This window comes from Halichoerus grypus, chromosome 10, assembly GCF_964656455.1.
Source record: "Halichoerus grypus chromosome 10, mHalGry1.hap1.1, whole genome shotgun sequence".
Taxonomy (NCBI): domain Eukaryota; kingdom Metazoa; phylum Chordata; class Mammalia; order Carnivora; family Phocidae; genus Halichoerus; species Halichoerus grypus.
The window spans coordinates 55,799,942-55,812,819 of NC_135721.1; the positions used below are offsets into that span (position 1 = coordinate 55,799,942).

General features: G+C 42.8%; 1 long non-coding RNA gene across 1 annotated transcript in view; it reads left to right on the forward strand.

Moving 5' to 3' along the window:
• Positions 1-12,878, forward strand: part of LOC144379223 (uncharacterized) — a 66,914-nt gene that overhangs the window by 47,062 nt on the left and 6,974 nt on the right. The window contains exon 2 of the long non-coding RNA XR_013441767.1: positions 12,465-12,670. This is a non-coding gene — a long non-coding RNA (uncharacterized LOC144379223). The remainder of the gene's footprint in view (positions 1-12,464; positions 12,671-12,878) is intronic.

Consider the following 12,878-nt stretch of genomic DNA (forward strand, 5'->3'; position numbering starts at 1 on the left):
TTGGAAGCTATGGAAGCTTTTGATACAAAAAGAAGTGAGGAAATGTAACACAGATTTGTTAGTTATTCCTGGGAATGTGACTTCACATTTGCGATGCTGAAAGTCGTCATAAACAAGCCTTTTATGATCACTTTAAAAAGCAGAACAGTGAGTAGTTATGTTGGAGAGACCAGAGCAAACATGAGCTAATGCTATGCGAATGGGCACTTTGTAGTTTGGGCTAAAATTTCCAATGACCGCATCCCATACCGGGTCCAGGAGAATCTCTGGCAATCCAGACAGAAGTTAGAATGCCTCCTAAAGGGCTCTTGACAACGAGGACACTGATGATCAAGAGGTGGGTGAAGAGTTGGAATTGATTTGTTTCATGGAACAGGAGAGTGGAAACAAACAGTACTTTCAAGTTACTATTTTGTATAAATTAATTGTATTAATGATATTAAATATGCATGTACTAAATTCACACATTGAATAAGCATATCATTGTTTTATCTATGTCACTAAATGTTTTCTGTGTTCAGGTTGACCAAAATATTATGGGAGGATTTCCCCTTTGGAAAGTTTAGGGCTGCCTTATATTTGGCGCCAACTTCCGTCTGGGCACATGAAGGATCTTTGCCCAAGGTGACACAACTAGGAAGGAGGGTAGAGCCAGATCTGGGTGACCCACCCATGTGTTTGCCTTCATTCTTCAGTCAGACCAAGTGTCCTAAAATCTAACACACCAGTCCCTGGCCCCACTGTCCATCTATTTCATTCCATTTAAACTCAGAGCATTTATTGAGCCCTCACTACAATGGAGGATTTGTTTTTTTCAAACCTGCGAATCACTTTTAGTACAGAATTAAGAGAGAAAAGACTGACTTTTAACTGAAGATTGAGAAAAAGGAATAATTTGTCTAAGAACAGCTCTAGATTCAGGTTTTGTAGGGCATTCTCCCTGTTATGCAACATGAGTTCTAATCTTCCCTGTTCTCTTGCTTACTTCCCGAGGATTGAAAAATGTCTGTAACCTCAGCCCCAGTAGGACAGCCTGCAAGGAACAAATCAACATGCAATTTCCCTTTGTCACCTTTAAAAAAATAAACAAACAAATCCCATTAGTCTCTCTGGATAACAGGATTTTACTTTTTTCTTTATACTTTGCAGTATCATATAAATTTTCTACATGAGCATGTTCTTTAATAAGAACCGAAAATCTGAAATGTTCTTCTTTTTTTTTTTTTTTTGAGAGAGAGAGAGAGCACATGTGTGCACGTGCCAGCAGTGGGGGGGAGGGGAAGCAGGAGGAGAGAGAGAATCTTAAGCAGACTCCACTCGCAGCATGGAGCCCAAGCCGGGGCACCATCTCACGACCCTGAGATCATGACCTGAGCCGAAATCAGGAGTCAGAAGCTCAAGCGACTGAGCCCTCCCAGCAGCCCCTGAAATGTTCATTTTTGAAAACACACAACTATTAGGCTACAGAATTCCAATTTCGCTTTCCAGATTTGCATTGAGCTCTCTTCACATTTAAATGCTTTCCTTCCAGTTAATCCAGGCTAAGAGAACCAAACACCTGTCCACGGGAAATACATTCTGAGTTTCCATCTTTTGGGATCTGCCTGCCACCCAATCCTACCTCCCTCCAAGATGCCAAGAGAAGCATCCTTGCATTGTCTCACATGTTATGCCATGCGAGTGGGGGGAAGGGGGGTCACCCATGGCGCTTCACAATGTCTATTTATAATAGCCCTAGTCAGATGGGCAGTTTCTGGCCTTTACCTGTCTTTGCCCCCCATACCCTGTCCTGGAGGAGCCAGAGGCTGGAGGAACAAAAGAATAGGTAGAAAGACATGAGACATTTAGGATTTCCAGGCCTGGGGGATGGAGAGAAGCTTTAAAGTAAGTGTGAAAGTAAGGGCTTGTTGGAGGCTGGGCTAGCAGGAGACTCTAGAGCAAGACCTGAGCAAGGCTGGAAAACCAGGGGGTTGTGCCTTCTGAGATCGTCTAGAGGTGGGGGACCAACACAGCAGGTGTGATCAAAACAAAGTCGTTTCCAGATTTGAGCCCACGGGCCTAGCTTGGCTCAGCAGCACACCATCCTGGGTATTTGACAGTGCTGCTTCTGGTCTCTGCCTCTCTAGATCCTTTCCTTCCAGTCCCCGGCCAGGAAAACCACCTCCCTGGATGGACAACCTGGATCGACAAGTGCTTCTGTCTCTCCGGCTCAAATAAATGTCCCCTGAGGGCAGGGACTGTGTCACCCTCCGCACAAAGGCCACAAGCAGCGTATTATGGAAGAGGATGAGAGAGCCTCAGCACCAGAGTGGAGGGGTACCAAGGGGGATAGTGGGGAAGAGGGAGGGGGTACCCAGGCACAGAGCAGACGGCGTTCAGCCTCTTCCTCCCCCTTCACCTCTGGGACAGCCAAGAGACTATGCTATTAGATTTCAGGATGTGCTGCCATCGTAATCTCTCCACCACCGCACTTCTCTGACTTAAAAATTCAATTAGAAATTTAACAAAACTACAGTAAAAGCTATTTTTCCTGACCTTCTATTCACTGGAAATATCCAGTTTACTACCCATCTACCCTCCATGAGATTAACTGTTGCTCCTAGTGATGCCCCAAGGCGCTGAAAGATTCCAAAGTCTTGACGTCCTGCTCCTCTGGGAAGTCCCAGAGGAGCAGGACGTCACAGCACCACAGCACCACAACTGGGTGTGATGTGTACATTACTGCACAAAAAGTCTTCAAATGGTCGCTCTCTATCAGTGGGTTAGCCTGAACATCCCACTCCCCGAGCAAGTCCAATAACAAGCATTTCTCGTGCTCGGTGGTCAGGCTCAACTGTGAGAGTTGTAGCGTGGAGGGAGAACCTTTGTTCCTTCCATGGCTCAGGTAAACCTTCTTGCCAAATACATCTCTCCAGGGCTGATTTCAGATGAGTGATGTTCAAGATGAAACAAAGTGATGAGCCTACCTGGAAACATACATCCCTTTTCTGTATACATTTATAGACAGATGTCTCTGGAACTCAAGAAAATGCCTTTCCCCTCCACCAAAATACCAACTCCCTACAATTTCTTGGCAGTTCACCATCAGAGCACGCTGGGGAGGCTGCATGATTTTACTTCAAACGTGTAGGAACACGTTGTTCTCAGAAAACTGTGCTCAAGTCTATTGAGTGTTGTCTTGTCTGATCACTGGGGTCGTCCCAGCTGTATAGTAAATGCTGGTTTATTCTTCTGGACATGACAGAGTCACTAAATCCAAAGTCAATGTCCACACAGAAGTTGTGGGTTTGTTTGAGTAACATTCTTATGCCTACAGGTGCATGAATGTCCATGGTGGATTGATATATAGGAAATCATTAGGTGTTAAGGGACAGGATGGGGGATGGTAGGGAGAAAAGTTAAAACAAACAAACAAACAAACAAGGAGGTCATCTCAGAGAATTAGGAAATCCAGATCTTTTCTTTTATAAGCCTCAGATCTTTCTGGGATTCCACGTGGCTTTCATTTCTAGCTCCTTGTCTCCTAACAAAGAGAATAAAGATGGTTTTTACTAAATGTGAGCCCTTCCAGGAAACAAGAGCTCCTCCCTTCCCCTCTTTAGTCCTAGTAGCAGAATTTTCTTTTGCACTATTAAAAATGGCGTGGGCCACCTTTTCTCCAAAAACACACGAAGCTGTGGCATAACTCTTTCCCAAATAATTAATCTTTCCAGTGGAATCTTTCAAAGCCCCACGTTTCCTGTTATTTTATACAGCTGCAATTTGTAACTGGAGCTCCTGCCCAGTGTTCCACAGGCAAAACGCCAAATCCACTACATTTCACCTACCAAGGTGCCCCGCACAAATAATCCTTAACCACAAGTTAAACAGTTAGGTCCTGTTCTAGCCGAAAAGAAAAGCCCAAGGAACAAAAGACTTTTAACAGACTTCTGTGTTAAAATCTTAGTGGATGCTCACAATATTTTATTTTCCAGGGTCAACATTTGGAAGTGTCACCATGATGCCACAATAAAAGGAGAATTTTCAAAAGAGAATTTTCAAAAATTGATTGATTGTTGTGTTAAGCTATTATGTGTGAATCACAAAAATGACACCCTCTTAGTTATCCGGAAGCCAGGAACTCTGAGTTGCTCTATCAAGACCCACCTTGTTTGCTTCCTTGTCTATGAGCTGGAAGACCAGAGCTAAGACTGGCTGAAGGGTAAGTAGGGAGGCAAGGTAGGGGGCTGGCTGGGACCCCCTTCCTTCTTCTCTTGGCATCTCCCCTCTTCCCTCCACCCAGTCATCGTTTCTCCATGCTGCCCATGAGGGAAGCGCTCTCAAGATCACTAAGTTGGGAGTTTCTTCTATTTCAAACCCTCTCCACTCTCCTTCCTACCTTTCCAACCCCACCACACATTTCTGCATGTAACCTGCCTCCTACTTTTCAAAAATTGAAGCCATCAAACCAGACCCTCAACTTCCTGCTACAGCCACTCCTTCCCTGGCGTCATCCCCCTTCCTGTCCTCCCATCCTGGCTGATGCTTCTTACCCTGAGGTCAGTCCCTGTGTTCTGGATCCCAGCCCCTCCTGTTCTCTCAAGAGCCGGACACTCTAATATGTCTCCTCTCCCCTGCATACTCCACCCTTCCCTGACACCGAATCCTTCCTATTTATGCTTAAACATACTCAAGTCCCTCTTAAGATAAAATAAAAACAACTTCAACCCACAGCCCCTTCCTGCTATTATTTTTTCCTTCTCCCCTTTCCAGTGAAACTTCTTGAATAGGTTGTTTATACTACTCTTCCTTTTCATTATTTTCCCTCACTCCTCAGCCCCATCACTTTGGCTAAAATGGCAATGGCCACCATGTTGCTAAAGCAAAGGACTCAGTCCTCACCTTCCCTGGCCTCTCTGGGACGGTTCCCTCCTGAAACCCTCTTCCCTAGGTTCTTCTTGTTTTTTTTTGTTTTTTTTTTAAATATTTTATTTATTTGGCAGAGAGAGACACAGTGAGAGAGGGAACACAAGCAGGGGGAGTGGGAGAGGGAGAAGCAGGCTTCCCGCCGAGCAGGGAGCCCGATGTGGGGCTCGATCCCAGGACCCTGGGATCATGACCTGAGCCGAAGGCAGCCGCTTAACGACTGAGCCACCCAGGCGCCCCGGTTCTTCTTGTTTTCCTCCTACCTCTTCCCCGGTCTTTATCTTCTTTCCATTACCATCCTTCTCCAGAGAGCCATTAAATGTTTCAGTGTTTTAAGCTTCACTTCTTACTCTATACACTCATACATTCATTTGTCTACTCAGAATCTCCAGTTGAACTTCTCATAGCCACAAGTCCAAACCCCAAGTCACGATCTTTCCTCCCAAACTTGATTCTCTACCTCAGATTCTTATCTCAGCAAATGATGCCACCATCTACCAGTTGCTCAAGTCATAAACCTGACATCCTTGGTAACTTTCCCTATTTTTCAAATCTAACCCATTCCCTTAGGCCTGGTGTTTGTACCTCCTAAAATCTCTCATATCCTTTTGCTTCTTTCCACTTCCACATCCACCACCCCAACCCTGGATACCATCTGTTCTCTCCTGGACCACTGCAATAGCTTCCCAGCTGTTTTCCATACATCCATTCTTAATGCTCGCTAAGCTGTTCTCCTCAATGTTGCCAGACTATGGCACTCTCTTGCATGGATTCTTTTTTTTTTTTAAAGATTTTATTTATTTATTTGACAGAGAGACAGCGAGAGAGGGAACACAAGCAGGGGGAGTGGGAGAGGGAGAAGCAGGCTTCCCACGGAGCAGGGAGCCCGATGCGGGGCTCGATCCCAGGACCTGGAATCATGACCCGAGCCGAAGGCAGACGCCCAACGACTGAGCCACCCAGGCGCCCCTTGCATGGATTCTTTTAATGGTATATAGGACACAAACCCTGTGTGCTTCTCAGATTCCCTTGACTGCATCCTTTTATTTCTCTGGGTTTGTGTTCCACATATGCCTCAACCTCCAGGTTTGGATGAAATGCCACACCTTGGGCATGACCACTGAAGGCCTGGGTAATACACTCTGGAAGCACACGGGCATTAGCTTTCTGTAGAGTGAAACATGAACAATGGGCAGTGGAAGATGGGACAATACCAGGCAGATAAATCACTCCCTCCTTTCTCCCTGATAAGAATGGCTCTGAAATATGGTTTTCCTTATAAGCTTTCTGGAGAAATTCTATGTGCTAAATAAACGCACTACTTTAGTCTTTAATTCAGAATTGACTTCCTAGAGGTCCCAGATAAGACAAATATTTAGGATAAAGACCAAAATATTTATTCAAGACTCTACATGGATTTATTCCTATCTACTTCTGTAGCCTCTCTCATCTCCTACCACTTTCCTGTCATTTTTCTATCTCCAGCCACAGTAGAGAGTTTTCTATTCATGCCAAGTCCTCACGTGCCAGAAAGTTTATCTGGAAAACTCTCCTTTTCCACACCTCCCCCCCTTCACCTGGCTAACTCTTTTCCCAGCAGATCTGTTTCACTTCCTTCACTTCCTTCCAAAGGAAATCTCTATGGCCCTCTCCATACTCCCTCCTCCCCCACTTCTCCTGTTTCCCTTGCTAGGGACTCTCAATGATCTGTGTCAGGGTTTGACTAGTGTCTTCCCCCTCCCCACACCGACTGTAAACTCCATGAAAGCAGAGACAGCATCTGCTTTGGCTCTCCTTTGCATCCCCAGAGCAGAGCCCAACACTCAACAAAACATACTTTGAGTAAATGAACTCATCAGATCCAACACTCCTACTGGAGAAGCTAAGATCAAAGAGAGAAAGGGATTCATTCAAACTAGCTAGTCTGTGGTAGAGATCCGTTGTTCTTCTACCTTCTTTTTCAATTGAGAATCATCCTCCCTAATTCTGAAAAAGACAGTAACAGACAGATCAATGAAACAGAAGAGAGGATCCAGAAATAGACCTGAATATCTGCTTCACATATGAAAAGTACTCACCCTCATTCATAATAAAATAAATGCAAATTAAAAATTAGGTGACATTTTTCAATCTTTCCAATTGGCAAAATTCACAAAATTTGGTAATTTCCTCTCTTGATGAAGGCACTCAACAGTAAAGTACCAAATATATGAGAATAAATATGTTAAGTGTTTATGGAGTATTTAAATTGTCTTCTTTCATGGAAGACAGTTTGACAATAGCTATTTGATTATAATAGGTACAAAATCACATGAGCACCTGCTCTCTACAATTCAACCTAGCAGTTCTACTTTTAGGTATTTATCCTACAGATATATTTGCCTAGACAGGAAATAGAAAACCTACATTTATTCATTGCACCATTATTTGTAAGAGCAAAAGATTTAATGTGCATCGTTTAAGGACTGGTGAAGTAAATTGTGGTATTTTCATACAATGGAACAGTATGTAGCTGTTTAAAAAAGAATGAGGTAGTTCAATTCTTTTGAATTCCATATTCCTGTCTGTGACTATTGCATATTCCCATTGTAGGAATATTCCATATTCCTGCATATTCCATATTTTTATATATACTAATATGGAACCCTTTCTATGATATATAAATAAAAACCAAGGTGTACAGTAGCTATATAATATGCCCCTATCTGGTTAAACTGAACAAAAACTACAAATAAAACCAACTGGATTGTAAACTAAACTCAGCGAGGACAGACTGTGCTCTCGTATAGTTTGTCTTTCTTACATTGAATGGTGAATACTCCATTAATATTTTTTATTAATTTCAATAAGAAGAAATATCCTAAGTGGTAAGGGAGAGGGGGCAAAGGGAAAATGGACAAGTAATCATCGTTTATACTTGTTTGCCAACTGGGTGAAATCTCATCAAAAGAGAAAGTGAAATCTGACAGTCAATATGATGGTTTTAGATCATCGGTGGATTTTTGTTGTTCTCCATGAATTAGTTAGCTATTCCCATGGGAACTGAAGAGTTGCGTGTCCTTGATTGTATCAACTCCTTTTTCTACCTCAACTGAAAAAGAAAAGATACTCAGTAAAGCTTTGTCTGCCCAAACCTTATTCAGATCAGGTCTCTGTTACTTGCATGTCCTCACTACTGGATTAACTCTATTTCTCACTCACGTATCACATCAGGAAAATCAAATGAAAAGATGCTTATGAATTGGCAGAAAGCTTTGCTCATGCTAAAGAAACAGGTATACGTTGATTAAGTCTAGGGTTTCATATTGCTGCTTTCATGTTCTTTTGGAAGACGTATGACTTTATAGCTTGGACCTGGGAAGCACTAACTGTGAAATCTGGCTGTTGCCAAAGTAAATATCTGCATGTTTTCCCGTCGAAATGCTCAGTGTGTGTGCTCGCTGTGCCTCAGTGGGGACGCTATTGCTACAGAGGCACTTAGGTTATTTTTTCCTTGAAGGCTTTTTTCTAAGTAGTATTCAAGTGTGTCAATACAAAAAAATGTTTTCTAGTGTGACAAAGCCCCAATGATATTAATAACATCAGGAAGCTGTGGTGGTTTTTTTTTTTATCTTGAAATCACTATATTAAAGGCAGTGAGAGTCTTTTCTACTCATCAGAGAGCAGGCAATGGGCTTTTTTGCAGACTAGCCTTGACCCTTTGGCTTCATCTCAGATAGATAGATAGATAGATAGATAGATAGATAGATAGATAGACAGATGATAGATGGATAGATAGATAGATGATAGATGATAGATAGATACACAGACAGACAGATAGATAGGCAGACAGACATGGAAGATAGATATCTAAATGGTACATAGATAGCATTAGAGAGGTCTGGAATGAAGACTGCTTTTCTCAGCTTCTCTTGAGGCTGAGCAATAATATGTAAATGGTATTTTTGTATGGGTCTTCCAAGGACCTAAAGGAAACTGAATCTGCTGGGATGAGCCCATTTCTCATCCTTCGGGTCTGATGGGCTGTTAGAAGGCTACCATAATACAGAGATGAATAAGGCACAGTCCCTCTCCTTGGGGCATTTATAATGAATTACACATTAAAGGTATGAAATGGAATACAGAAGAAAAGGGAATTGATTCTGTGTGAAGGAAACCCAGAAGGCTTCGCAAAGAGGATATGATCTAAGCTGGGCTTTACAGAATGGATGATAGCAATAATATCTCAGATTTATTGAAGACTTACCACATGCCAGACAGTTATATAAAATGCTTTATAGGCATTATCTCATTTATTCTGTATGACAACACTGGGAGGTAGCTACTATGATTATCCCCATTTTACAGATGGAAGAACTGAGGGGCAAAGAGGTTAAATGACTTGCCCAAGATTAGAGAGCTAGTAAGTGGCTGAGCCAAGGTCCAAACCTCAGCCCATCTGATGTCCCTAAGGCTCAACCCCAGGATTCGGCTGCCTGGGACTGACGTGGATGGAGAGACAGGGAGCGAGAAAAGCGTTCACAATCATCATGAACTCCAGTAATGACCAGGGAGGGCAATTCATTCCAAACTGGTTGTTAGGTAGAGATTAGGCCAGTATTTCCTAAAGTATATTAGCGTATTTGGCAGAACATCAGTCTTTTAAGATGATCAGCAGAAAAAGGAAAAAATGCAAATAAACAAAAGACTTATACACACACTAATGTATAAAGGTCCTGAGAAGGCCTATGGTAAAGAAGCATGCTTAATTTTTATTTTATTAAAGCTTGGATTTCTCAAACTTATTTGACCACAGAACTTTTTTTTTATTATAAAAATTGTTGAATGTAAGTAAAAGTGGAAACTATAAGATCATTTATATACTCATTACCCAGCTTCGGCAACCATTACTATTTTCTCCTACGTGTTCTGTCTATGACCACTTTTCTCCCTCTCTCCTTTTTTGCTAAAGTATTTTAAAGGAAATTCCAGACAGCATGGTATTCTACCCTTAAATACTTTAGTGTGCATCTCCAAACAAGAGGGAGATTTTCTTACGGGAAGTGTGATTATCACACCTAGTAAGATTAAAATATTTTCTTAACATAATTTTACATTCAGTTCATATTCAATATTCCTGATTATCTAAAAAATCAGGGCCCCTTTTATGGTTAAGACCTTTGGAACTCTCTGATTATTCTATTGACTCAGTTTCATAAGCAAGTGCCAGTAACAAGCAAACACATTAGAAAAAGGTACAATCGTTGAAAGTTCTTTTCTAAAACACCATTAAAGAATTGAAACTCTCTTAATAATTCAGCCTCAAAAATACTGGGCAGAATATGTTCCGTCCTTCACCCTCAAGATGTCTCTTGGCTAATGAAGATACTAATAACTGGATTGAACCACCTTTTTTTTTTTTCCCACTTGACTTTCCAAATAGAAACAAAATAGAAAATTCTTTTAGCATCCCAGGAATACATATTCTGAGGAACACATTTTGGGAAAGCTTGATTTAGAGGATACATCCAATTGAACGTGGGCTTCACTTTACTTGACTGTTTTGGTATCAAATAGCTATAGCTTTAGACTCTGATTATCTAGGTTTTTTGTTTTTAAAGGCATCACATTCTAAAGGAAAGGACTTAGTAATCAGTCCTGGTTTTGACTCCTACTACATCTGTGATATTAAAACATGCACGCGCGCATACACACACACGCACACACACAATTCTACAAATGTTAAAACAGAAGCACGGTGTCAAAGTTAGAATCAGATCAAAACCATCTGAAGCAAGTGACTAGGTTTTTCGAGATCTATTGGAAGGAGATGAATCTAAAAGAGATGCTTGCAGTATGGATATGCAAACTGACACAGTAATAAACCATAAAGCACAACAGCAATTTAGTTTCCGCATCTATGACAGTAGCTAAAATAAACACCTCATACCACTACACTGCCAATGGTATCTGCTAAATTAAAGAACAGAAGAAATGATTTCATTAACTGATGCTTCAATGGCTAGCGAAATATTTATACACCCCACAAGCACTCTACTCAAAATTTACAGTAGCAAAGCCGCCTGCAGCAAACAGAATATTGATTGAGTCATAAAAACTCAAGGTTATTAACCCAAATATCTTCTTGCTTTGTATAAAACTAATTGCTAGGCCAGGGAATGCAATTTCTGAGACAATTACCAGGAATGGGGCTTTAATGACTTTCTCTCACTCTTTGCATAAATAAACAGTAGCTGCCTAATCCAGGACACTGGATGAGTTTCCTTCTGCAGCTCAGAGTTAATCAAATGCATTTCTCACCGTGTGCCCAGGTGATTCTTTACCTGAAGTTAGACCTGTGCACATTCCAAATTTAAAATGTGTGTTCCTGAAATGGTATACATCCTCAGGCCAACATCATATCTGCTGATATATATTATCAACTGTAAGGTTGTGTGCAGGAAAACAAACATAAGGGTAAGTCATCAAACAATGAAATGTATCTCTATTATGACAGCCCGGCATAGTCATTGGCTGGTTTACACCGCATGCAGAAACTCCTGGCAGCTTTGGGGTTAGCTAGGGAAGGTGTCAGGGAGGACTTTGCAGTTACCTGTGCTTCCTGCCAGGAGCCAGGCACCATTCCCCCACATAGCCAGGTGTGGTCTAGCTAATTGCTAACAGGACAGGATGGACAAGGAGGAGTCAGGACCTAGAAGTAAATTTTCCTCCTGGAGTGGACTCCAGGCTCCAGGGAGACCCAACCAGCGGAAGGGAAAGTGAAGGTAGAGCTTGGCATCTGGAAGGCATGGTGTGGGGCGACCTTTGGTAGTACCAGCAAAGAGTCTGCACTCGGAGCAGTGGAGGTATCCCAAAAGGCAGGCAAAGTATGGCAGTCAAAAATCCTGAAGTTGGTGATATTCGGAAATCCAGGAAGGTGGTCGTCTACACTGGGGAGGTAGATCAGCAGGAGCCCGGGACCCAGACATAGGCTGTAGGGAGGGCTTATAGGCAGGTAGAGGCTCAGGTTATCAGAACAAGACAGAATCCCAATGTTTTAGTTGGAGTGTAAGCTGGGTTAAGGTACTGTGACAAAGATACCCAACATAGCATGCCTTAAATAATACTGAACCTCATTCCTCTCTCATGCAACCGCAGGATGGGGAAGCCACCACAGCTCCATGACGTGGTCTGGGGCCCCAGGAGCCCTCTGTTCGCTGTGTACCCCTTTGTGTCCGAGATGGTCGTTCCTGCTGTCCTCTCCTCTCAGCCACAGCGTGCCACCCGGCACCGGGATGGCATTCCAGGCTGCGGGAAGGGGAAGGAGAACATGGAGGGCGAGAAACTTTATTGTGAAACTCAGGAAGCAGAAGTTACACACATCACTTCTACTCATGGGCCAAATGTCATCAGGTGGCCGCTCCCAGATGTCAGAGGGACTGGGACATGTCCCTACCGATGTGGCTGTGCGTCCAGCTCAAATCCAGGGAGGAGGGTGGTAGTAGTCATTTCTTGTGTCTGCTGTAACACATTACCAAAAACCTGGTGATTTAAAACAACAGAAATGTATCCTCTTACAGTTCCAGAGGCCAGATGTCCAAAATCAGTATCACTGGGCTGGAATCGAGGCGTGAGGGCGGGTCTCCCTGCGGGAGCTCCCAGAGGAGGATGCCTTCCTCGCCTCTTACAACTTCTGCTGCCTGCTGGCCTCCTGGCCTTCCATGACTTGTGGCCACATCACTGCATTCCCTGCCTCTGGAATCGGATTGCCTTCTCTTCTGCCCAGGTAAACATTTCCCTTTGCCTCTCTTTTAGAATGATACATGTAATTGCATTTTGAGGGTCCATCCAGATCATTGAGATCCTTAATCACATCTGCAAAGACCTTTTTCCCAAGTAAGGTAACACTGAGAGGTTCCAGGGATTAGAACTTGATTTTTGGGCTGGGGAGGGGCGTGTATTATCCAGCCTGTTACAGGGGTACCCAGTGCTAA